Source organism: Alligator mississippiensis, chromosome 1 (assembly GCF_030867095.1).
Source record: "Alligator mississippiensis isolate rAllMis1 chromosome 1, rAllMis1, whole genome shotgun sequence".
Classification (NCBI taxonomy): Eukaryota; Metazoa; Chordata; order Crocodylia; family Alligatoridae; genus Alligator; species Alligator mississippiensis.
In genome coordinates, this window is record NC_081824.1 from 99,617,717 (window position 1) to 99,643,203 (window position 25,487).

Consider the following 25,487-nt stretch of genomic DNA (forward strand, 5'->3'; position numbering starts at 1 on the left):
TCTAGTTGGCAGCCAGTATCAAGTGGAGTGACCCAGGGGTCAGTCTTGGGGCCCATTTTGTTCAATCTCTTCATTAACGATCTGAAAGATGGGAAGTATTGCACCCTCAGCAAGTACATGGATGACACCAAGCTGGAGGGAGATGTAAATATGTTGGAAGGTGGGCTACGATTCAAAGAGACCTCGACAAATTGGAGGATTGGGCCAAAAGAAATGCCATGAGGTTCAACAAGGACAAGTGCAAAGTCCTGCACTTAGGACAGAAGAACCCCATGCACTGCTACAGCCTGGGGACTGACTGGCTTAGCAGCAGCTCTGCAGAAAAGAACCTGGGGGTTACAGTGGACAATAAGCTGGATATGAGTTAGCAGTGTGCCCTTGTTGACAGAAAGGCTAACGGCATACTGGGCTGCATTGGTAGAAGTGTTGCCAGCAGATCAATGCAAGTAATTATTCTGCTCTATTCTGCACTGGTGAGGCCACATCTGGAGTACTGTGTTCAGCTTGGGGACCTCCACTATATGAAGGACATGGACAAATTGGAGAGAGTACAGTGGAGAGAAACAATAATGCTTCAGGGACTGGGGCACATGACTTACAGGAGAAGCTATGAGAACTGGGATTATTTAGTTATTTAGTTTGGAGAAGAGAAGACTGAGAGGGGATTTGATAGTGGCCCCTAACTACCAGAAGGCTGGGTCCAAAGAGGTTGCAGCTAGACTGTTTTCAGTGGTGGCAGATTACTGAACAAGGAACAATGGTTTCCAGTTGCAGCAAGGGAGGTTTAGGTTGGAAAAACTCTCTCAGTAGGATGGTAGTAAAACACTGGAACAAGTTACCTAGAGAGGTGGTGGAATCTCCATCCTTGAAGGTTTTTAAGGCCCGGCTAGACAAAGCCCTGGCTGGAATGATCTAGTTGGGGCTGGTCCTGCTTTGAGAACAGGGTTGGACTAGATGACCTCCTGATGTCCCTTCCAACCCTCATTTTATATGATTCTAAGAATGCTTTCTGCTAGAATAAAGGCCAAATCCTCAGTAAGGAATTCTCTGCCTGACAAGTACATTTCATAGAATAATGCTCTGTTAGATTTCTTGTTAAGGAAACAAATGGTATTTTTCTCTAAAAGTAGCTGACCAGGACTGTAACAGCTGCAATACCCAGCTGGTTCAGCTGGACTGAAAAAAACCATGAACTTTCTTGAATTGGAAGAAGTTAAAACACCATGTAAGGATCATTTTTACGGGTCCCCTAACATCTAAAGATCAGAGGGAAAAATATTGTCTGCTCATCTGAGTGGAAGGGAAAGGTACTGGCATTTTTAATACTTGATAGATGTGTCAGTTGAAGGGGGAAAAAGAGCTGAGGGCATATTATATTAGGTTTGATGAATATGTCTTACCAAAAGCTAATGTAGTGGTTGCATGAAATTGATTTTATGAAGAAGCACAGGCGAACACTTTGTGGTACATTTAGAGCTGCCGGCCAAAGAGCGGGCACTTAAAGATATGAATAAAATGAGTATGGACATCACAGGGTTTATTCTAACCAAAACTCCACAAGAAGCTGATTAATGTGGGAAGCCATTCCTATGCCAATGAAATGGCAAGCTCAGACAAAATGTGGGTAGGAAAAGGAAACAGTCCTAGTGTACTATAGTAAACTCTCGCTGTGATTTGAGGCATCTACAAAAACAAAAATATTCTAGTATGTCCATATAGGAAGGATACACATCTGAACACACAGGCAAGCCTGGAGCAAATAGGGGAGCACAGAAATGCATAGATAGGTTGCTGCTGGGAATAAATATTACCTGGAGATTGGGAACCAAAGACCAGATCCAAATTGACTCTGTAGGCAGGGATCCAAATTGACTCAAGTAGGGAAGCTGTGTGATTGAGGAAACCCTAAAAAGGGAGAGCAGAAAACCTGGTGGCTTTGTGTTGTTTCGTTCTGTGTTGGCCTTTGAGTTCAGGTTTGTACCAAGGGTGGGATGGCACTGTCTGAGGGTATTGGAAGCCAGAATCAACCTACCAGACAAGCCAGAGGTCACAGCATCCTCTACTGGCTGCTCCCTGCAAACCCAGCTGAAGACAGAGTTGTGTGCGCTGAGCACAGCAGACCCCGAGCTGCATCCCCTTGCTGACCACTGGAGAAATTGCAAAAGGCATTTTATTGTCACCCTGAGTATCGTGGTATTAAGTCAAAGTACCCATGTATTTGAAGTGCTGTGTTCCCAATATGAAGTATAGTACTTATAGCTGACTAAGCTAATAATACCAGTTAGCAACAATCCAACATGAGGAAGGGAACTTGCAGTACTTTGCTGCTTGGCTTCTACCATTTCTTTCATGGGTGTCTGGTGCCGAGCGACTGGCGGGGGGGGGGCGGTCCCCAGCGGCTGATCCTGCTGACCGGTGGCACTGATCTTGCTCACTATAAAAGTGGCCATGTCACTTCCAGAGCTCCCATGGCCACTTCCAGAAGCATCATGGCCACTTTTGCTGGTGGCCCTGTTCCCCATCTGGCACTCACAGGAGGGGCACTCGTGCTCCTGCCTGCCCCCCTGCCTGCCAGCTAAACAGGGAGTGCGGCCTGACAGGGGGTGCACTGGTGCTCTCAGGAGGTGCACATGCACCCTCGTGCACTCCCTATGCATTGCCCCTGATTTCTTTGGTGGACTGGAAGAAAGACCAAGGCCATCAGCACCCCAGAGATCTGAATTTGGCAGTAGGCCTGCCCCTAGCATGGTAGACCAGGCTTACATAAATGATATTCTGAATTAACTCTGTTCAGTACCTGCAAAATTACTTAGACACCCACATGGGTAGTTGCCTCTACTTTCGTCTGAAATAATCTCTAGGTCACTTGAGCTACTGGTACAAGCAATCCATATCAGCTACCTAGCCTTCTTTTGTCTACCTAAACTGTTGCAATCTAGTTGGCTGTGGTAAGTGCCTAACATCTGCCAAAATCCCCAGTTCTTTAGGTAAGCACAGAGTACTTTTAGTGATTGTTTGACACTGAAAGGATATATGCCCACCTTTAGTCCAGCAAACTAGTGATAAGAGTTACTGCCCAGGAAATCAGATATCTTGGTTCTAGACTCTCCCCACCTTGGATCATCCTCCAGGAGCAAGGTACCTACCTTTCTGTCATTGGGATGTCTAAGTGGAGATGCCTACAGCATCAATTTAGAGTATGTGAACAGTTAAAGCTTCCAAAACCTTTTCTTACAATTATATCAGCCAGAAATTAGAGTGATGAGACACTGGTTGTATAGATTACAGAATACAATATATGAGCACAATTATCAGCCTAGAAAGCAACACAAGACTGGAAAATGAGTCTCTGAACATATCTGGATGTTACATTCATCAAATGAGTAAAGCCAAAGGGATTCTCAACTCCATTCCCACTAAAACACAATAAACCTGATGACCCAATAAAAGAATACAAAGATATATATCATGGATTCAGGCACTTCTCTGAACAATAAAATATTAAAGAGAGTACCACTGTAGATCTGTGCTCCACAGAAAATCCCATTTGTAGTACAAGTCTGATTAGCTAGAGAGACTTTATGATTAGAAAACAGGCACAATTATTAAAGCAGACATCTACTGAATAATTGAAATCCCAGAATTTACTAATTGGAAAACTGCAACTGCGTAGAAACCGGACAAAGTGGGACTGATTTTACTGGGTCTCCACTGAGGTCTGGTTGCATCAAGTCACTTGCAAAATGCGGGCCTATATTTCTTGATGCCAGGTTTTATCATGTAGAACTAGTCATTAATTTTGTCACAACTACTGCATAGGTGTCAGATATGAAATTGACTACACTAAGGCTTACAACTAAGCAGACTCCCAAGTTCTCTATATTGCTAGAAATGAAAACTGCTGGCTGGCCTAAGAAGACTGTTTGTGTCTATCCCATAGCAAAGTTACAGTCATTCACAAGGAATTAACAATTATACATGACCTAAATTTAAAGTTGAAAGATGTGGTTCCGTGATCACCAAGATTAGAAATGACTAAGTTACTCATCTGGGAGTAGAGAAGTACAAGTGTGGGGCTGAGATTTGCTGTTTTGGCCCAGTATGAATGCACAAATTAAAAAAGTGATTCTAAACTGAGTTGTTTACAGCATCACATGTCAAACTCTAGGGAGACCATGATCCCTCATGACATGCCAGTTTGCCCTTGACATAAGACAGCATCAGAATTTTTTTAGACTGAATAACAAAAATCATGTGCATGTAAAGTGCTCTTTGGGACTGGAAGGACTAAGACCACAAACAATAATTAGTAAATATAAAGGCACCTTTTCCTCTCAGAATAACTGAGAAACTGCTATAAATACTTTATATCTAGCTACTGCTCTATAGAATTAAGCAGGGGCAAAAAAAAAAAAAAAAGGAACTGCAGAATTAAGACAGTCTATACTTTACTATATGGGAGTAGAGGAATATTAGTGGATGCTTTGGGAATTGACAAGTTAGCTATCAATAGTCTACTGCTTGCTTTCCATCTTGGCTTCTACCAATCATCAATGAAAGCCAAAAGTTATCATTTCAGCTACAGCTATGGAGAAGCAGTAGGCTGGCGAGTTCTGATATTACTATTCTTACTATCTGAGTCTCTCATTTCCTAAGTTCAGAGTTGCTGTCTACAGGGTTTATATATGTCTGTCTACAGCTTCCCAAATCAATTTTCTTTTTGAAGTCTCCAAGAATGTGATAGCAGAAAATCTGGTATATTTTCTCTTCCAGTGCTGTCAATTGCAGCATGTTCCAGGTCATGTTTTTAAAACTCAAACAGATTAATTTTTTACACTGATATAAAGCATCCAATGCACAATGGGGAAATTCTGTTTTCAATCTTTTAAGATATGTGTGTGCTTTTCCCAGACTAGCCCCTACAGGAGGACAAGATTATCAACATCAATCATTCTTACCCATGATACTTGACTATATGAAGCAGCTGTTGCGTCTTTCAAAGTGGTATAAAGGTCACTAAAAGACCTGAGGCACCCACCAGCTGTAGTGATGCTTGTTGAAAGGGGAAGGGGAATGAGAGAGACAAAGAGAAAGAGTGAGCAGCTGGATGGTTGGCAAGTGGTGGGAGAAGGCAGGAATATAGTAGAAATAATAGTGAAATCTCAGCTCCCTGTCTACTTTAATATTTATCATCTTTACATTTAACAACCTAAGCAGAAAAATAGCTAGCCTATCACTACTCTTACCCTATGTATTCTCTGATTAGTTCTCTTGTAGTGGGCACAATTTTTTGTTAGAGTGGAATGTTTTTGGATCAAATCTTAGCATTGGCTGCTCTAGAGGAGAAGACAACCTGCTGAGTGTTCTTTCTTTCATAATGACTCTCAGTGATTTGTCATTTTAATTTTGGGTTTGAACTGTACTTTTAGATGCTGACAGTGGCACAGTGAAGGTACTATGCCACAAGAAATCACGTGTGAGGTGTAAATCTGAGGCTACATATAAAAAAATCCAGCAATACACAGAATAGTAAGAAACAGCCTTAGCTAAACCCTAGACCCCAGGTAAGGCTGCTGGGGCCAGTACGGGTGCTGGCTCTAGCCTTCCCTTCCCCAGCTGGGTCCCTTTTCCATGTGTCAGAGCACATGTGAAGGGGCCTGCCGGGGACAAAAAGCAGTCACACAAATACGTCTTGGGGAGGCCAGGAATGAATAGATTTAAGTTATCTTGAGGGGAAATGAACAGGGCCTGAATGTCATTTTGGCGAAAGGCTTAGCTAAAAAAAAAAAAGTTTTCACTAGCATTTAAAATACTAGGCTCAGAAAAGTACTTAAACACACATTATGAAGTAATTTTTTTCTTACGGCTTTGATTTACCCAGTCTTAGCATTGGGGAAGAACATGCCAAAGATGTAGTCCAAGTAAACATTTCCAATGTCAAGCTACATTGAGTTTAACAAATAACCATGAAAAGAAATCTCTCTCTCTCTTGCTCTCTGAATCGCTGTTTACGACAAAGCAAATAAAATAAACAGTAAATAATTATAGCAAAAAAAAAAAAAGGAGTAATATTCCATCTTTGTTCATTTAGGTAAACTGATCAGCACACAGATCAAAGCTAAGGTAGTCATAATCTCATCTTGTATATTGAAAATAAAGTTTATATTTAAATCAAAGTTTAACATAATTTTCCTAAATAGGTTAAAGTTTACAATCCAAAAATTATTTAATCATTTTCCCCTAAGAAAATATGTAATGCTTTTTGCTTCCAATCTTCATTAGCTTCAAATAGAAAATTTATTTTTTCAGTTCAAGAACATTCCCCTATCATTCACTATCATTATAACCTGCCCACACATCATGTTATCTTATAAAAGATAAAGACATTGACAGTGTCATTGTACTGCAAGAATTAGATCAATATTCACTTGAGAGGTCCAATAATTCTTGCAGGATTAAGTTTTAAATGACATTACTGAAGATGCAGTGTATAAAATATAGATGATTTGAGTATTAATTTCTCATTATTGTGGAAAGGATGATTAACCTGCCTGAACCTTCACATGTACTTTCAGCAATGCCCTGAAAATTAATAATAATTTTCATTTTTCTTTGCTTTAAAGACCAAATAAAGAAGAGTAGATTACCTGAGCATACTGGCTTAGATGTCCTAGGAATATTTAAAATTGTTTATAGAAATGTGAACAAAAGTTCTTTGGTGCAACCTTCAATCCTCACAAACACATAAGATGGCAATTAAAAAATATATGTTCTGCTTGGAACAGTTGATAACATTGCAGTAAATAGAATCTCTTGTTTTCACAGCCCTACTAGTAAACACTTTAAATCAGACTAGCAAAAATGTAAATCCACCTACTTGTAGCAAAAATTCTGATGCCAGCAGATTTCCTTTTGGAGCCTAGCAACATGAACTGAAAAATGGTTATCTTTTACTAGATGCCACTTTTATGAGATACTTTTAGCCTTTTATTTTAATGTGGGAAAGGATTCATTACAAGTATGGTATAAATGACCTAAGGATGATACATTTCATCCTACCTATTTCCACTCTTTGTTGTTGGCTTCTTGGGCCTTGTACTAAATGAAAACTGTTATTTTAAATACGTTTGTTTATATTTAATTTTAAAACAATCATTATGTAAGGCTTCATATTACTGCTACAGCCATTTTACATTCATTATTTATAAAAGAGCATATAAAGTATATTAAAGCTTTGATCATCAAAAGGCTTAGATATAAATCTGGCCTCTCTGTTGTTTTTGGCTGGTGATTATCTACAGTAATGTGTTTATATTTGACACTATCATAATGCTCTGAGAAGCTAATATGCAGCCTTATTAGACAACTGCAACGATAGTAGCATGGAAATTTCCATTTGCTTTGGAAATGTTCATCAACTGTGTAATGACAAAAACATAATCATTGTAATTTGGTTGCTCAGTCTATACTGAATTTAGGCTCATCATTTTTAGTAGGCATCTTTCTGGTCTGACAGAAATTTCTTCTTTCCTTTAGTAACTGTGTGAAACATTTTTAGGTAACTTCTCCTTTTACTTATGTTATTAGATTCTCCAATTTTAGGCATCTCTAATTTAATATGGAATAATACAGTAAATCCTAACATTGTTTTTGCTTTATTATTGTAATTTGAGTATTTATTATATTTTTTGGTTTCAATACATTAGGAGGATTCTTTTATTACTTTATTGGACATGGGGTATAATCCAACTGCAATGGATATCAATTGCAAAATTAGGGCCATAGGAATTTAGGACTGGAATAGACTTAGTAGATCACTGAGTCTGATCCTCTGCAATCATGGAACAAACATTTATTCAAAAGGTTCTGCAAGAATTTCCAATCCATCCCCTGCCACCCTAGCTAGACAACACACCCTAACAAGTATTGAAAAAAAAGTAAGAAAATTGAAAAGTATTGAAACAGAAAATACAATATTGCCACAGTTAAGAGGAGGAGAAACAATAGGATCACCAAGCGCTTACGATGCCAATGTGGTGACAGGCAATCAGTTTAGTAAAATAAACTCAGATAAGTGTAGAAAGTGGATAACATCCCCTTGTACAGAAGGCAAAATGAATAAATATTTAAATAAATAAATAAATGTTCCTTGCCAGTCAGACATGGGAGACATTTCTTCCTGATCTCGACTTTATCAGGGTTAACTTTAATGAAAGTTCTATTATATCTATGTCAAATTGCTAAGGATATTTCAAAGCCAGTGTGTGTATATCTATGCAATGAGGAATGACAGAAATGAAAATTATTTTGCTATGAGCTTAATTTTAAAAAGATTTACCAGTTTTACAGTGGCAAGGTCCAGGTCCAAGTTAGGAGTGTGGTATAAGAACTGAAAGAGAATAGTAAGTAAGCAAGAATTTAGCAAAACTCTCCTGAAAAAGTAATCAGTATATAAACAAGAGCATGTGATGTTCCTTTGACAATAACAACTCAAAACACCTTCTAACATCACCTGCTCCAGGGCTGTTTTAGCAGATTTGAAATGTGTAAAAACTACTTCCAGAAAAAAACCCCCACACACTTAGGTTACAATTTTAATTGTCTTTGTCATCTTCAGCACATTGAAATGCAGTTAACAGCAGCAAGTGTTCATGATAGATAAGGGAATTGTTGCTACTCATATAATTAGCTCTTTCTATAGCTGAATTTAGCAGTTAGACGGAGCCAACCATATCATGATATTATTAGGCTAGTTAGCACATTGGACAAGAATCCATTCCCAGTGATCAGAGATGAAGTTCTGTTATTTCTTCTGTCCAACCCCAAAGCACAAGGAAACATTTTTTTAAAATAACTTGCTTTCAGAATCTTTTTGCAGTGCTGAGGTTTTTAATATTTCCCATGTCATATATTTTCCATGTAAAATAACACGCAAATGGTGCATAGAAGACCAAGAAAAGTGCAAACAAATATCAGAAACTAGTAGTGTGGTTCCCTCAATGTTATGGGATTAATTTTAATTACCGTATTTTCGCGCATATACCCCGCGGTGTATACTCGATTTTGCAAAATAATAATAATAATAATAATAAAAATAAATAAATGGATGGGTGCGGGCTATCCACAAACTTTTTTCCCCCGCAGGGTCAGGGCCGGGGCCCGGCTGCGCCACCACCGCCATGGGGACTGGGGCCGGGCTGCGCCGCTGCTGTGGGGGCCGGCTGCGCCGCCGCAGGGGGACGGAGCCAGGGCCAGGGCGGCCCGGGCTGCGCCACGCCGCTCCCCGCTGGGCCCAGGCAGGCCGGGCTGTGCCACCGTTGCCGCGGAGACCGGGACCGGCTGTGCCACCTCCCCGCTGGGCCCTGGGCAGGCCGGGCTGTGCTGCTGCTGCCGCCAGGGCCAGGGGCAGGCTGGGCTGCGCCGCCGCTGAGGGGACCGGGGCCGGGCCGGGCTGTGCCACTGTTGCCGCGGAGGCCAGGACCGGCTGCGCTGCCTCCACGCTGGGCCCCGGCCAGGCAGGGCTGTGCTGCCACTGCCGCCGGGGCCGCTGAGGGGGCCTGGGCCGGGGCAGGCTGCGCTGCTTCCCCGCTGGGCCTAGGCAGGCCGGGCTCCACTGCCACTGCTGTGGGGGCTGGGGCCATGGAGGGCTAGGCTGCGTAGCCTCCCCGCTGGGCCCGGGCAGGACGGGCTGTGCCACCGCTGCTAGGGCAGGCCGGGCTGTGCCGCCTCCCTGTGTTTACACCGCCGCGGGGAATACGCGGGTGCGGCGTATACATGGATTTATTTACAAAAATACAATTCCCCATGGGTTATACGTGGGTGCGGCTTATACCCATGGGCGGGGTATATGTGTAAAAATATGTTACTTATTTATGTTGGTTTGGAATATTTAGTATTCAATTGCCATCCTTTAGGTACAGGTATAATCTGGTGGCATGGACTCAGAAAAGGCAGTCAGGACCGCCTGTGTTCTGTTTCTGGTTCTATGGGTTAGAGCCCTTGTTGGGGTTAACTGCTTTGTTTTTCCCTCTACTATCCACCTTGCCTCTCCCAGCAGTACCCCTCATTTTTCTTGCCCTTTCCCTCTTCTTTCTATTTTAATTATTGCTTTCTATTTAGAGGTTCTGCTTCCTAGCCCCTTCATAGGATCTGATGAAGAAAGCTGCTGCTTATCAAAGTGTATGCATCGCTGTTTTAGTGAGTTTAGATGGCAAATCTATCCTACCTTCCACCTGACTTCAGATTAACAGGGCAAACTACCACTCTCTAAAACTGAAGCCATCACTTTTCAAAGGTGTCCATTCATTTGGAATGCTACTTTTTTGTGCCCTCAACCTGAGACTCACAGAAACTGGCATTTAGAAGTGTTCAGTGTTACATTTCATGTTGACAGCTGCATCACATGCCATTTAATGTATGTTTTAACAGTCTTAAGAAACAGAGGAACGCATGTGTGATATGTCATGTCTTGATATGTCAGCTAGTAGCTATTTACAGTAGTGGATCCAGGAATGGGACAAAGAGAGTGTAGCCACCCCCTATTTGACTGTGCTGTACATGCGCATTAGGCTCTGAGCTCGCTATCTGGTCAGCATGAACTTCTACTACAGCTGTGTGTGAGCTGTGAGCTCTGAGTTGACCAGCTGACTGAGGCAGTCTGGCCAGAGCTGCTGCTATTTGCCTGCTCCCTGCTGAATTGGGAAGTAGGGAAAGGAGGAAATGAGTGAGGGCAATGTAGCTCAAATCCCTGAGTTCCAGAGCTGTGCAACAGCAGCCACTCCAGCCAGACCCTATGCTGAGATCTCATCTACACAGAGCCAAAAGGGGTGTGAGACCACATCTCTGCATCCCCTTGGATCAGCTCCTGACTTTTTACAGGAAACACAGAGCTCTGAGTTTTCACAATAGCTGGAATCAATAGTAGTTGCAGGTGCTCAGCCTTTCTGAAAAGCAGTCCCAGGGTTTCTGCCATTGGATGCAAAGCTTGAGACATCTCTAATTAGTTTTGCATAATTTGAAATACACCTCCTTCTCAATTTCTTCTTCTGTAAATTATGTATTACAATAATGCTCATATGCCTGTAGCATGCAAGTGCCATGGGGATTAGCATTTGGAAAATGCTAATGAGTGCTAACATATTCCTTCAAGAAAAAAAACACACTTTTGATGTAATCTGTGTTTTATATACCAATATATGTCCATCTGGGTATCTTACATTTACAGTACACAGTGTTTGTCATCTTATTACAAGATGTTTATTCAAATTTTATAACAATAAAAAAGACTTCCAAGAAGAGTCTAGATAATTCTGTATTCATAAAGTTGTCTCTTTTCACACAGGGCCACAGTTTGCATTTTATTTGAGTTTTCTCATGGTCTTCCAGTATGTTGACGTGAGGTTTAAATTTTGAATTTTATCAACTTCTAGTTTAAAAGTTCCATAAATATATATAGAGCTAGCACAGGAAAACCAGCTAGCTATATAGACAGTGCACAGCACTAGCAATATTTGTTATATTTATGTAATTTTGACACTTGCAGTGGGAATCTCTGTAAGCTGAAAAATGGCTGAGACATACAAAACAACAGGGAATCCATATGGTTTGTTATTTTATATCTCAAGTAAAACCCAACCACGTACTCCAAAAGAACTGGCCAGAAACTTGACTGATGTACTTGCAAAACACACACACTAATCTCAGAATCAAGCAAGCTGCTAGGAGGCTGATCAAGATGTAGTGAAAGGCCCTAATTCATATCCTGGAGTTTATGCCTAGGTACAGACATTACACCTATCGCGCTACAAGTACACAGGAAGTACACTATAGCTGTAACAGAACAGACGTTCACAGCTTATAGAGCACTTTAAAAATGGAGGATCGCACTCTAAGTTAACCCTCAGTGGCTGTGCTATAGTACTAAAGTGCTTTAGGTTAAAGCACTTCTTTTGTATGTCTGTGCCACATTCTATCAGGTGCTAATCTAGGTTGCATTTGCCAGTATCCCAGGGGCCCCCTTCAGGGTGGCTTGCTTACCTCAGGCAGAGCTCATCTGTTCTGCACAAGTGGCAGGCTGGTCCCACTCCTTGGCTGTCACAAAACTGAGACAGTGACAGCATCTGATCCAGACCCATGATTTCCCTCCAGCTGTGATGGTCCAGAAAGAATGCAAGAGGCAAGGCTTACTTAGGTTTGGCAAATTTCAATGTCCTACTTTATCCCAGCTGCATAGATGGCCCAATTAAAGATATCATCCAAGATATCCTTGCTGCTTGCACAATTTCTGAACCATCACAGCTACAACATCAGTTGTACACTGCCATAACATGGAAGATATTGAAATCTGTGAGCTGTGCTGGGACCTGTGGCAGGGGGGATTGGTAGAAAAGAAGTCCCCCTGCCAGGTGTGCCTGGCCCAGCCCTAACCAAGGCCTGAGCTGGGAAGCTGTTGGGGGGGAACCTGCCTGAAGGGGGCTCCTTTTCCACCTCCCCCCACCAGAATTCCCAGTGCAGTGAAAAGTGGTCCTGCCCCATGCTGTTGCTCCTGACTGCAGCTAGAGGAAAGGAGCTCACCTGCCAGATGGGCTTCCCCCCAGCTCAAGTCTTGGTGGGGGCCAGGCCCTATTGTAGCCTCTAAAAGGGTTCCTTTTCCACCCCTCCACCAGAATTTCTGGTGCAGCAAAAGGTGAATGGAGCCCTATGCTGCTGCTCTGGCTGGCTCTCTGTGGGTAGCAGGGCTGGGAGTGTGTGTGTGTGTGTGTGTGTGTGTGTGTGTGTGTGTGTGTGTGATGACAGAGGTGTCTCCAACTTGGCCTTGAGCATGGTGAACAGAGCTGTTGCTGTTGGCTTTTGATGGTGTGTGGAGCTTGCGTGTGCGTGCATGCGTGTGTGTATGTGTGTTCGTGTCCATATCCAGCCTGGCCCCAAATGATCCTGCCCTGAATCCCTTCCCTTCTCTCCCCTCCCCTCCCCTCCCCTCCCCACCAGGCAGGACAGGTGTCCCTAGCCCTCCATCATGGCTCTAGGGAGGTGGTGCCCAGTCCACTCTTCCGGCACTCAGCAGACATACTCCCCTGCCTGGATCTTAGCCTGTTGGTTCCTTCCAGCCCTGCGTCTCTGTGATTCCCTGCTCCCCCATGTCAGGCAGCCAATCAGGGATGGCTTGCCCACTTGGCTGTGCTTGGGAGTTTCTGACAGCTTAGAGAGTCCACAGGGAATGCTGGGAGGTATGCAAGAGCTCCCCCTACCTACTGGCCTCAGCCAATGCAAGCCCCCCACGCCACATGGTGAATGTTTGTTCAGTTCAAACTCACTCTAACTTACAGCGCTGCAAGTAAAGAATGATTGCTCAAGCACTTTCACCACGGGCTTTTTTTGAATGTCTGTACTTAGCCTATGGGACAAATGTACCCCAGGAAGGTCATTGCAGTAGAACTGATTTACATGAGGGTTGAAATGAGCCCACTGTCTTACTGCAGATGCTGGCAAGGGTCTGGGAATGCTATACAGCTTTAGCTCTTGGCTTGTAAGTTGGTGAAGCATTCATCGGTGATCTTTGTCAGCTGACCAGCACTGAATAGCAAGTGTCACAGAAACAGCTCAGTTGGAAGAGACTCAGGGGGACATGATTGCCATTTTCTACCCTCTATGCTTCCCATTGTATCCTCTCTCCTCCATATCTGTCTTTTGAATCTAAACTTTTGGGGATAGAAGCTAAGTTTATTTTTCTGCCTTGTAAAGTGCCAAGCACACTATTAGTACTGAACAAATAGTGAATAACAAAGTGCAGGAAGGATTACATTATACATTATGCTTTTCACAATGGTACAAATCTGAGCCATCCTTCCTTTATGCCTAGGGTTGGGGTTCCATGATCAAAACTAGTCAACCCAAGCCTGTTGCACATTAGCCTATGGGAGATTTAAAACAAAAATGGTGGAGAAACAGGGTGCAATGGAATCTGATATTGAACAGCCAGAAGAAAAATATATGTGGAAAAAAAAATCCCTTCAGTTGATAGCATGTAAGAAATGAGTTTGACAATTCCTACAACATGCATGGAGGGAAAGAGATGGAGAAAATACCCTCTAATCTCTCTCTTTCATAACCTACTTGGCAATAAATCCTCACTTTCAGGATTTGCTTGATTCTGCTCTGAAGTGGAATGCTAGCAGACATGGATCTGTATAAAAGTTCAGAAAAGGAATATATTATACATTTTTAATAAAGAGTTTACTAATTTTATGCAACTTTTCAAGGCAAAAAGCCATTAACTTTAAGCCTTTTGTTAAGCTCCTATTTAGAAAATGTTACAGAAGCACATTTCTCAGAGTCATGATTAAGAGAAAAGAAGCCAACACAGAAGACCTTATCCATCCCAAAGGAAGAGCAACAGTAATGTAAAATGGTTTTCCTTTGACTAACATGAATTATCTAACACAATAGTAACTGTGATTAAGGATTAACATTGGCCCTGTAGAGTGATAATATTTAAAATAAATTCTTTCCTTTTGTATCTTAAATCTCCTATCTTCATTGTTCTTTCATCTTCTGGCTAATCCAATGCTTGTCATTAAAAAAAAATGAAATAACAAAGTGCAGGAAATAACAAAATGCTAGGAAAGCTTATGGAGCTATATCATTTCACTTTCACCGCTGTCCCGGGGCTATCTTGTAAGACAGAGGCAGAAAATAGTTTCAAGGACAACATAATGATGGAGATAGAATAAATTAAAGGGAAATATAAACTACTCTATTCCAGAAACAATTTCCCCTTGCTCTAAAATAGTCTGATCTACAAGAAAAGTTTTAGAGGTCAAAAATACCTCCAGAAAATAAGTGACCGTTTAAAAAGAAGCTGTGATTTAATTGAAGACAATCTGTGTTTTGTGGGAATGCTGTCTACTATGAACCTGAACATTATAAAATAATTTGAGAACACCTATTACAGTAACCAGTATTTTGCTCAGGCTATCAAGAGCTGTTTGCTAATCAGGTGGAACTACTAAGGATTAGCTAAAAACCGTTGTTTTTGTTTTGAATGCTGAAATACAGGAAATAATCTCTTCTGCAGTTCTGTTTATTAAGAATGCAGCTATTTTCCTGTCTGACAAAAGAGTTGGAGGACATTATCCCTCTAGCTTATTAACCAGAAAGTACCTAAATAGATTATATTAGCTAAGAAATCATCTCTTTGTATTGAGCTCATTGGACAATTGAAGCTGGGTTTTCCATGTATCGAGTCATATAGCTGAGAAGAATGTGAGGAGAGTTGTTGGATGGGTAATTATTTTGTTCTCTGAAAGAAAAGGCAGTTGAGCATGTCAGATGGTCAGTTATTAGACTGCATTGTTTGTATTTAAATGGTGAGATTCTCTCCTGGTGAGAGATAACTTAAAACTTGGGTGTTTCTATATGTTCAATTAATGCGTCTAAATTTTCTGTGTAGAAAATTCAGGAACATTAAACTGTGCCTGGGCATATATCTGAATGTACAGCCATTGGGAGCAAATTTGTTCCCCACGGGAGCAGTTCCATCCAAGGCTGCTCCTGCCCTGTGCTGCCCTTCTGCAGCAGTCAGGCGGAGCTCCAGCCTCCACCAGGTACCAGCCCTGGGCTGGCAGGGGGCATGGGAGCTGGTCCTGATCTCTGCACAGCTGGAAAGCAGCTTCCTCCAGAGCAGGGACAACTCCCTCTGCCCCGTGGAGATCAGGGCTTAGCTAGGCATCAGTTGTGGCCCTCTGCTGCCTGGGCTGACTGGGATCAATTTGCTCCCAGTCAGGGTCTACACATGTGCTCTGGCACAGTAGTTAAGGTACTATTATTCTAGTACCTGTATGTATTGGTACTAGCAAATGGTGCGTTAGATTAATTAAATGCACAGTAATTGCTATACATGTGTAGACGGTGATGCTTTAATGCGCGTTAGATTAGTCAAATGTGCATCTCATGTAGACACAGTCCCTTTGAATAAAGCAACTCAATTTCCTCCTCCACTTCCATTTAGTACCTCCATATCCTATACCATTAGAGATATCCTTCCTAAGCACATAACATTTGGAGGCACAAAGTTCGACCCTGAAGGGCCTCGTAAGGCTCCTATGGATATTATGCCTCTCATAATATTTGTAGGAGCCTCCCAATAACATAAAGAAATACCATTAACTGGTTCACACCATAGGTCATCTAACCCAGTATCCTACCTCACACAGTGGCCGTGTGGATGTTGAGGGGAAGGGATGCTGAGGGGATCAGCAGAATCTTCCACCCTCCTGCTCCTCTCCCACTGCAGTTTCCAGCATTCATGTATGGCATCTCTTGGTTCCATCTCTTTGCCACCTCAATCTGTCCCCCACCTGTGTCACACCAAGGTGTGACTGGCTGAGTATGGAGTGAATCAGGGGTCAAGGCACCAATCAAAGCCAGGATGGATGAACAGAATTAGAGGACAAACCAGTTTAGGGAGCCAGGAGATCAAGCTGAGTGCGGGGTTTAGGAGTGAGCAGAGTATCTAGAAACTGGGAGATCACACAGAGACCAGTTTGCTGTTCTTGTAGGAAACACAACACTAATTTTCATTACTAGTATAGATGATAGGATTGACAGGTGAACCAAGCTAGCCAATAGAAAATGTGGAGAGGAGAAGTTGGACTTTGCCTTTTAATAGTAGTCAGATGCCTGCTTCCATTTATATCAGGCCATAAGAAAAGCCCTTTTCTGGGTCAGACCATGGGACTATATATTCCAGTGCCAGATACATAACCCAAACCAATTTGACAGGATCAGAACATGAATGGTCATGCATATTAAAAGGTAGTGTGACTGTAGACTAATAGTTGTAGCACTCAGGCAGGCAGAAAGAGAGACGTGACTTGGTTTCTGGTCCCTACCCTCCAGGGGTGCATCCAGATGAGCACGCATGTGCAGTTTGTGAAGCCTCAAAGCTGTTTGATGCACTGCAAACCACATGCAGTGCATATGCGCCCATTTGCCATGCTGCTGATTTGCAGCTTGCGAGGATGCATGGGACTCAGGTGAGGTATAGGACCAGTGTGAGGAGGCATGGGACCAGGCAAACTGGGAGTTCAGGGTGTAGCTCCTGGCCATGGAGTGGGAGCTTGTGGAGGCCCTGTGAGAGCAGGGCGTGGTTGTGTCCAGGGCAGCACAGGCCACAGAGGACCACTGCCAGGTGCTTGACACTGTCCTGGTCCTGGTGGTTGCCTTTGTGCCACACACTGCATTATGCCTGACCTCTGGCAGCCACCCTCTTCCCAGCAGCAGGCCCCCTGTGGGCCTGGGTGGATGTCTAGTGTCACTTCCACCAGCCAGGAGCCCCTTCCCTAGCCCCTGCCCCAGGTCCCCCACATGGGCCCAGCTCTGCTGTTCTCCCTGGCTCCACATGGACATGGAGCTGGAGCTGCCTGTATCAGGGCCAGGACCACATGCCAGCCCTGCTGGCCCTGGCCACCAGCTGTTGGAGGGGAAGACACCCATGCTTGGGGACCAGTGGCTGCCGTCACCCCTGGCTGAGCCCTGCACCTGCTGGCCTCACTTCAGCACATGCACCTGTGGGGAATGGCCAGAGGCTGGGGTGCTGGCCACCTGACCCCAGGCTCCAACCTCTAGGTCAGGGGTGGGCAATTATTCTGGGCATAGGATCACTTACTGAGTTTTGGCAAGCCATCAAGGGCTGCACGACAGGCAGCCAGGGGCAGATAAATATTAATTTTCTAAATTTTTAGGGGTCCCATGGGCCAAATAGAATGGTCTGGCAGGCCACATCTGGCCCACGGGCCACATTTTGCCCACCCCTGCTCTAGGTGCTCACATTCCACAGCCACCCACCTCAGAAGGGTACACACACAAAACACATTGTAAATAGTTTTCATGGAGGAGAGGATGTTTTACTGTTGGTGGGTAGAGTAGGTGGTTAGAGGGGCTCTGTTGTTGGGGAAGGAGTGAGGATGGGCTCTGCTGTTGGGGAGGGAGGAGGTGTGGGGTCTGTTTGTTGTGAGGGCAATAAAGTGTTTTTCTGAGAACTATCTGCAGTGAGAGTGGTGCTGGCAATAGGTGGTGGGGCAGGGGTCCATGGGCAGCTATCCAGGGAGGCTACAATGAGGAGTGCAGGAAGCAGTGGTTGGCTGGCACTTCTTGCACCTGGTGCACTGGTCCCCACTAGCAGGTCTGCGGCTCACTTGGGGCCTCAAAGGTGGGGGGCTCGCTGCTGTCATGGGGCTGCCTTTTCAAGATGTTTTCTGGGCCCAGCCAGCTGCAGCCTCCAGTTCCTCCTAGTGGTGGTAGGGGCCCATTGCAGGGCCCCAGGAAGTGGGTGCAGTTTGCTGCCATGAGCATCAAATCTGCTCCCACTTCCCTGCTCATGTAGATGCCTGCCAAGGAGCATTTACTCATGAGTAGTTTACTCGTAAGTAAACGGCTCCTGCATCAAATGCACGTGTAAACATACCCATTGTGATTCTATTAAAACTATATCAAGGGATTCTGCTGTACTTTGAATCAGAGGCCGTAACCTCCTCTTTGTCTCTCATGGAATGTATCCATTATATTTATTTCAACATCTATCATGATATAAAAAATGCTTTTTTTTTTTTTAGAACTTACGCAAATGCTTTTCAATATGTTTTTGGAAATAAACAGCATCTAAGACTTGGTTTTCTGGATATCATATGATGAGGATTGCCCCCATCTTTCAATTAATATGCAGCCTTATCATTATTACTATGCTTATAGGCTCAGCTTCTTGTTAACTTGGATCACAAAGAAATTGATCTAGTACAGGTCACACGAGAACCGAAACACCTTCCCAAAGATATTTTTTGTTCTTATTTCAATTTATCCCAGGGAAACCCTCCTTACTGTTACACACACACATTCTCTCAGTCCACAAATGCTTTAAATCTGGAGGCAGCTTTCAACTTTTTCACTTCCTTTTCATTTTTTTACATTAATAATAATTTCCAGTTGGTACACTGTTTAGGTTGAATGACAAATCAGTAGCAACACAAAAAAGAACATAATATTTTTCTCTTCCACCAGTTAATGTTTTGCATGTATCCACAACTTAGACTTTTAGCACCATGCGTGTCTTAGTCTAAATACAACTGAACTGACATGTCTATGATATTCAGGAGATGGGTACATAAAGTAGCATTTTTAGCACTGCATCCTGTTAAATCTTTTAGTACTTGTGTTTATTGGTGGGAATATGTGAAAAAGAAGAAAAGCTGAGGTAGAGGCCCTTTTTGATTAGTGAGGAAGTAAAAAGTCAACCCATGGGCCACATCCAGATGAGGGTGGCCATGTCGTATGTGGTGCCACAGGCATGTCTGCAGCACCATATATCACACATTCAACTGTTCTCCACATTGCAAGGTAGCAGCATAGGGGTGGGGGGAGATCCCAGGGTCAAAAAACCCACACATGTGGGGGCAGCATGCGCCACCCAAAACTGAAGCCTGGCTGCCCAGAGCTAAACTCTGGCTGTCAGCCAGGTTCCAAGTGGACGGATAACTGCTGCTGCAGCCCCAGGAGGCCCCTAGGACCCCAGGTAAGGCTGCTGGGGCCAGCCCTGCGTTGGCCCCAGCCTCCCCTCCCCCACCTGGGGTAACCTGCCACATATCAGAGGTTACTAGAGACAAGAAGCAGCATGGCATAAGGGCTCTCCAGAGATGAGAATCAGCAGCACAAGGTGTGCCACTGCTTCTCTTTCCCAGTGAAACAAACATCCACACTCATGTAGACATGGCCACGGATTGGCAAAATAGATAGCTGCCTTACAACTGATTTCCTCTGTAAGTCTGAAAGAACTGAGTTGTCTTATTGCTTACATCTGGCTAAGATTAAAACCTTGAACATTCACTGCAGAAAACATTTCTCTTGGATCAAAGGGAAAGGAGAGAATGATATCTAAAAAGAATAGTGAACCCAGTACCTCCCACATATAGCCCCATACATGCATTAATCTACTTATTCCTCCACCCCTATGTGTACAACAGGCTATTTAATTCAGAAATACACTTCAAGGCATTTTACAGAGTTATTACTTTGTAAAATTATTACATAGTTGTATAACAGTTTAAACAAGATTATGTCAGTAACAACATGCCACTTAGTACATACCTAGCTTATTTTTGTTAATTGATCAGTTGTATTGGGGAAAAATATATTAAAACTACGGAGCCATGTGTTTGCTATACAGAAAAACTTTTTTTAACCTAATGTGCATATGATAAATTCTGATCCATCTCTGCAGAAATATGTGCTATAAGAAAATACAGTCAACTTAAAAAAATCTATCTATATATATAGATATATATATTCTTATATGAACAGGGTTTTTTTTTTTCATAGATTCATAGACGCTAGGGTCAGAAAGGACCTCAATAGATCATCGAGTCCGACCCCCTGCATAGGCAGAAAAGAGTGCTGGGTCTAGATGACCCCAGCTAAATGCCTGCCTGCCTGCCTATCTATCTATCTATTTATCCAGATAGTAACAAGCACAAAGAAACTCCACTATGTTTTTAAAATAAAGATACAGTGTTGCTCCAACTTGCCTTTGGACCTGTTAGTTCAGGGTATTTAAAACTGCAGCTTTTTCTTCCCAATATAGAGCTATTTCTTAGGAGAGCACAGAAAGATGGACAAATGGACAGGGTTTGTTTATATGTATTAATGTATCTTGAGAAAATAAATAATTATAACTGGCAATAAAGTAAAAGGCAAATTTCCAAAATATAAATCAACTGTACATTTTACTATATCATCAACTCAACTCATATCAAGAAAATGGGCCATGCTGCCTGGAATCTTGCATGTGAAATATAGCTTGTTAGTAACCATATCAATTTCCTAATCACTGCTACTTAGGGCTGACAGAATAATGATAAACAATGCAACGAACATGGCAAACAGTGAAAAGCACTCTGGAATATTGAGGAAGGTAGTACTCTCAGAGAATGAAAAAGGCAGAACTTCTCCATACAGCCTCTCACTCACATTCTGCAAGAGTGACAAGGATATTCAAGAGTCATTTGTTAGAAGTTATAAAGGGTGACTCATTTGAAATCTTATTTTCTTTAGTCATATTGGAGACTTTTACAAGTACAAGAGAAAAAGATAAAATCAAGTGATGAGGCATGATTGATAGACTGACCTCTGTATCTCTAAAGAGCAAAGTTTCCTAAACCAATATATATTTACAAATAAAAAGACATAAAAGGATAACAAAGCCTGTATAAAAAACATAAGATTGCAAAGTACAAAGTTCAGGAAAGTTAGAAAATGCCAGAATTAAGATGGTCTGTGAAATCCTTAATTTGCTCCCCACTACTTGTATTATGGTATAGTTTTAATTACACAATTACACACCATTTTTTCCACAAGTCCACTGACCCACTTTACATGCATGTGCACACTTTGTTCAATGTTACTTTTTTGGCTACATTTTGCATTGTGCAGCTGTGGGTATTATTTTCTGCACACTATCTAAATCCGGTTCTAATGGCAGAATTATTAATTTCTTCTTCTAGCTGAGGTTCTGCCTTTGTACTACATTAATTCTTTACAAATATGAATTCATCTGTCCAATACCCCTTGAAATAGGGACACTGTTAACCCGATTTCAAGAATGGGGAACTAAATAACAGAGATTAAAGCCAAAATTGTCAAAGTGTCAGCTAATTTTGGGTATTCAATTTGAGAAGCCTTTGACCTCATTTTTCCCAGTACTTAGCACTTTATAGTACTTGATACGTTCAGAGCCAAGGTCTCATTGACTTCAGTTGTAGCTTTGAGTACTCAGCAATTCTGCAGATCAGAGTGCAGGTGCTTCAGTTACCCAGAAAATGCAGAACACTTACTAAGTGACAACCTATGAGAGGTTTGTTTTATGTGACTTGCCCCTCATCACGCAGGAGCTCTGTGGCAGACACAAAATAGGATTCAGTTTTACAAAGCATCCTTCACTTGTCTTAACTTTTTCTTCTTGCAGCTCCCTCCCTCATTCAACCCATAATGCCAAGAGGGAGTGTCTGTAGAGTCACAGCAGAGTGCCTGTAGGTTCATTTTCAGAATAATATGTATTCCGGGCACGGAATAGGAGCAAAGTGTCATGGAATAAAATAGTATGCGATCATGTAACTAATGACTATACCATAGCAGAGGTGGGAGGCGGGGGGGGGGGGGGGGGGTCTGACACACCTGCTATAAAGCTTTTATACAAAGTCAGACAGCCTACCATATATCTGGCATTCTAAGCCTTGAGTGCTTGGCTTTGTACACTTAATTTTCTTTTAAAATGGCTTTTTATAATGTATTTTTCCAAGGTTTTAAAAAAGGAAAAATAAAACTGAACAAAAAAATTGCATCACATACAACCATACTGACCACTCTCATTGTTTTTCAGCTTGGGACCTTAAAACGTACAGGACCGTCCTCTACTTAAGCTAATAGAGTAACTGATAGTAGTAGAGGGCTGTTATCTTCATAAATGTTCCACAAGAATAATATGAAACCTTTTGTCAATGGGATTCCCAGTATTTACTAAGCAAGGAAAAGAGACTGAGAATGATGGGTTAATTCTAGGTTCTGTATCAAAGTGTGCAAAGGACTGTACTGTTTCTGAATCCTATCTTCTGCTCCTATGCCTGTCACCCAACTTCATTATGTCCTTCATCTATTTATTAGATTTATATGCTTTCCTTTCTCCTCCCCCACCACACCCCCAAAAAAACCCCAAACCAAAAAGGCTCAGGGTGGCTTACGGTAAAAAAAAAACAAAAAACTTATGAAAGCAAAAGTTCCCAAACAATACTCCAACTTAACCTTTTTTGCTAAATGCTGCCCACTGCAAGAAGTCTTACAGTGCTTCTGGAAAGTGTCCAGTCTTGGACTCTTGTGGTTCAGGAAGATCACAAGAAGGAAGGAGTTTCAGAGCTGAGGAGCTATCACTGACAATGATCTTCTACATGGTTTGCCAAGTGAATTTAATGCATAGACAGTACTTGCAGGGGGTTGCTCTTGACTGACATTAGGACTGAGGTGGGGCATATGGGAAAAGACAGTCCCTTAGATACAAAGGCCCAGCCCAGCTTCTCTTTAAGCTATACTGCCTCTCACCTCCTACCTATCTTCCTAAATCCAAATGCTGATCTGTTCTTCCTGGCCCTCTTCCCCACTCCTATCCATCCTCCTCTAACTTTCAACTCTGAGCTTGCCTGTCTCCTCCTCTTCCTAGCTCCAGGAACATCTGTTAAATACTTCTAAACTCCTCACCTAGTAAAATAATGAAATAGATACTAGGAAGGGAAAAAGAAACAAAACCCCCAAACCAAAAAAATGAACCCAGTAAACGTATCAATTTATACCAACCCTCATATAGTCGATTCATATTTTTTCTTATGACTTTAGACTTAAAAACACATATTAATATTACATCTCTACCATACAAAAATAGATGCTAGGTATAGAAGCTGTAGACATCTAAACTGCTATTCACTTCCATTCGCATATAATGTAACAGAGCCAAAGTCTGTTGACAAAGTTTGATTGTCAAACACACAACATGCTTCCTTTAAGAAACAATGGCCTTTAATGTGTTTATATATGCATTTAATATTATCAGCACGATTTCACAAAATATCTTGCAGCATCCTGGCTACGTCTACACGAGACTCTGACTGTGCAGTAGTTTGTGACTACTGCGCAGTAGCGTTGCATGGCAGGAAGTGTGGCATGATGATGTTGTGCACAGTGTCATGAAAAAACAGCACAGTGTCATGAAAAAACTGTTCAGCAACATTACTGTGCAGTAACGCTGATTATGGTGCAGTCATCTAGTACTTGTTTGTCCAAGTATAAATATCTGGTACTTGTATAAACAAGTACTAAATGACTGTGTGGTAACAACTGCACAGTCAGCATCTCATGTAGATGTGGTCACTGTGTTGCACTAGATAGTTACTGATTAGATGGCAGTGGCCCTGAGAAAATCATGGCAAAAGGGTTAAAGGAAAGTCTGCTGACAATATCTGCAAAGAATAAATAGCCCTAGTGCAACATGCAATGAAAGCAGAGAGTCTCATGCACCTATTGATTCCAACAGCTGGGCCATTAAGAAAACCACTAAATATGAAACCTGAGATAACATCATGGGAGTTGGCAATACTGTGCAGTGGAGGAGCTGGAGTGATTCATGTCCTTTGCAAAAACATGCTTCTCGTATTCATATAAATTTACACACAAGCACACACACAGAATCTGTCTTTGTTATTCTTATTCATTCTGTTATTCATTCAACCTGCAGGCCATAAACATATTTGTTGTTTAACAAAAAAATCTCAAACTCTCAATCTTGCTACAGGACTATTTATTACCCTCACATTTTCATCACACAAGGCAGGGCAGTGTTTGTTATTATTAGATAACACGAGAGAAAGAACCAGCAAAAGCAAGACAGAGAATAGAGTAAGTTGGGGAAGCAGACAAAAGAAACCAAAGACACCATGGTGGGGGTGGAGAACAAAGAAAAAGGGGAGGAGACAGACACGGCAGAATGATGAGACACAATAATAGGCTTCCTTTTTTACATTTTTTCATAGCTCACTACTCTTTCTATTGTAATGAGGTTAGATCTTTTTAAAGTAGTTTTGAATAGTGCAGTAGTAGTGATTATCAGAACGGTCCCATGAGTACTTTTAACCAAATAGTCTTCAGAAGTTCCTGAAGCCCATTTTGTAAATTCAATGGGTATTTTAATTGACTATTAACATACAGCATCAAACAATAACATCATTACTGCACTGCTGCAGAAATACTTAACAAAGATATAGTCCCCAGAAGAAAGGGCTGTTCTTTTCTATGAACTTGTGAAAGTAGCTACAGCAGAGCAAATACCCTCAAGCTGTAGTATACATAGGAAGAAGAGAATCTTTCAGTATATGCTGCACTTTTTTCCCCACCTAAGAGAAGCTGAGCTAAAGTCCACTGACTTGGATATAGACTATGCCAATGTTAACCAAATACTACCTGCTCTCCCCCTATTATATACAATAGGGCTGTGCAAAATTTCAACAGCCGTTTCGTTTCAAAGGTGTTTCGACGCATTTTGAGCTCAAAACACTGAAACCGAAATGAAATGCAAGCGTTTAAAACAGCTTCAAAATGAAACAATGGCATGTGAAACATTTTTAAAATTTCAAAGACCTTTGGTTTCCAAGCTGGGCTTGCAGGGAAATATAAACTAAGGAGAGGGAGGGAGAAGAGGGAGGAAGGACTGCTTTGATATTGACTGTGTAGCTGGCCAGTGACTGTGATCCTTCCCTGAGGTCCCTTCCAATCCCAGTGCTCTGGGGGAGGGACGGAGAAGGAGCATAAAAGCATTGTTTCAAATGAGCTTTGCCAGCTGTGCCTTTGTCAGCTTACTGAGCTGTGTCCTCCAGCAGCATCAGGAGCACCAGGAAGGCTCTCAC

The 25,487-nt window shown here is 42.3% G+C and overlaps 1 protein-coding gene across 2 annotated transcripts in view; it reads right to left on the reverse strand.

Moving 5' to 3' along the window:
• The window catches only part of HS3ST5 (heparan sulfate-glucosamine 3-sulfotransferase 5), a 300,161-nt gene that overhangs the window by 98,874 nt on the left and 175,800 nt on the right, over positions 1-25,487 (reverse strand). The window contains exon 1 of one of the 2 annotated variants that reach the window (XM_059733130.1): positions 8,339-9,857. The exons of the other annotated variant lie outside the window; for it this stretch is intronic. The gene's annotated coding sequence lies outside the window, so the exon portion shown is untranslated. Of the gene's footprint in view, positions 1-8,338; positions 9,858-25,487 lie in introns of those variants that run through there. 2 annotated transcript variants of the gene reach the window in all.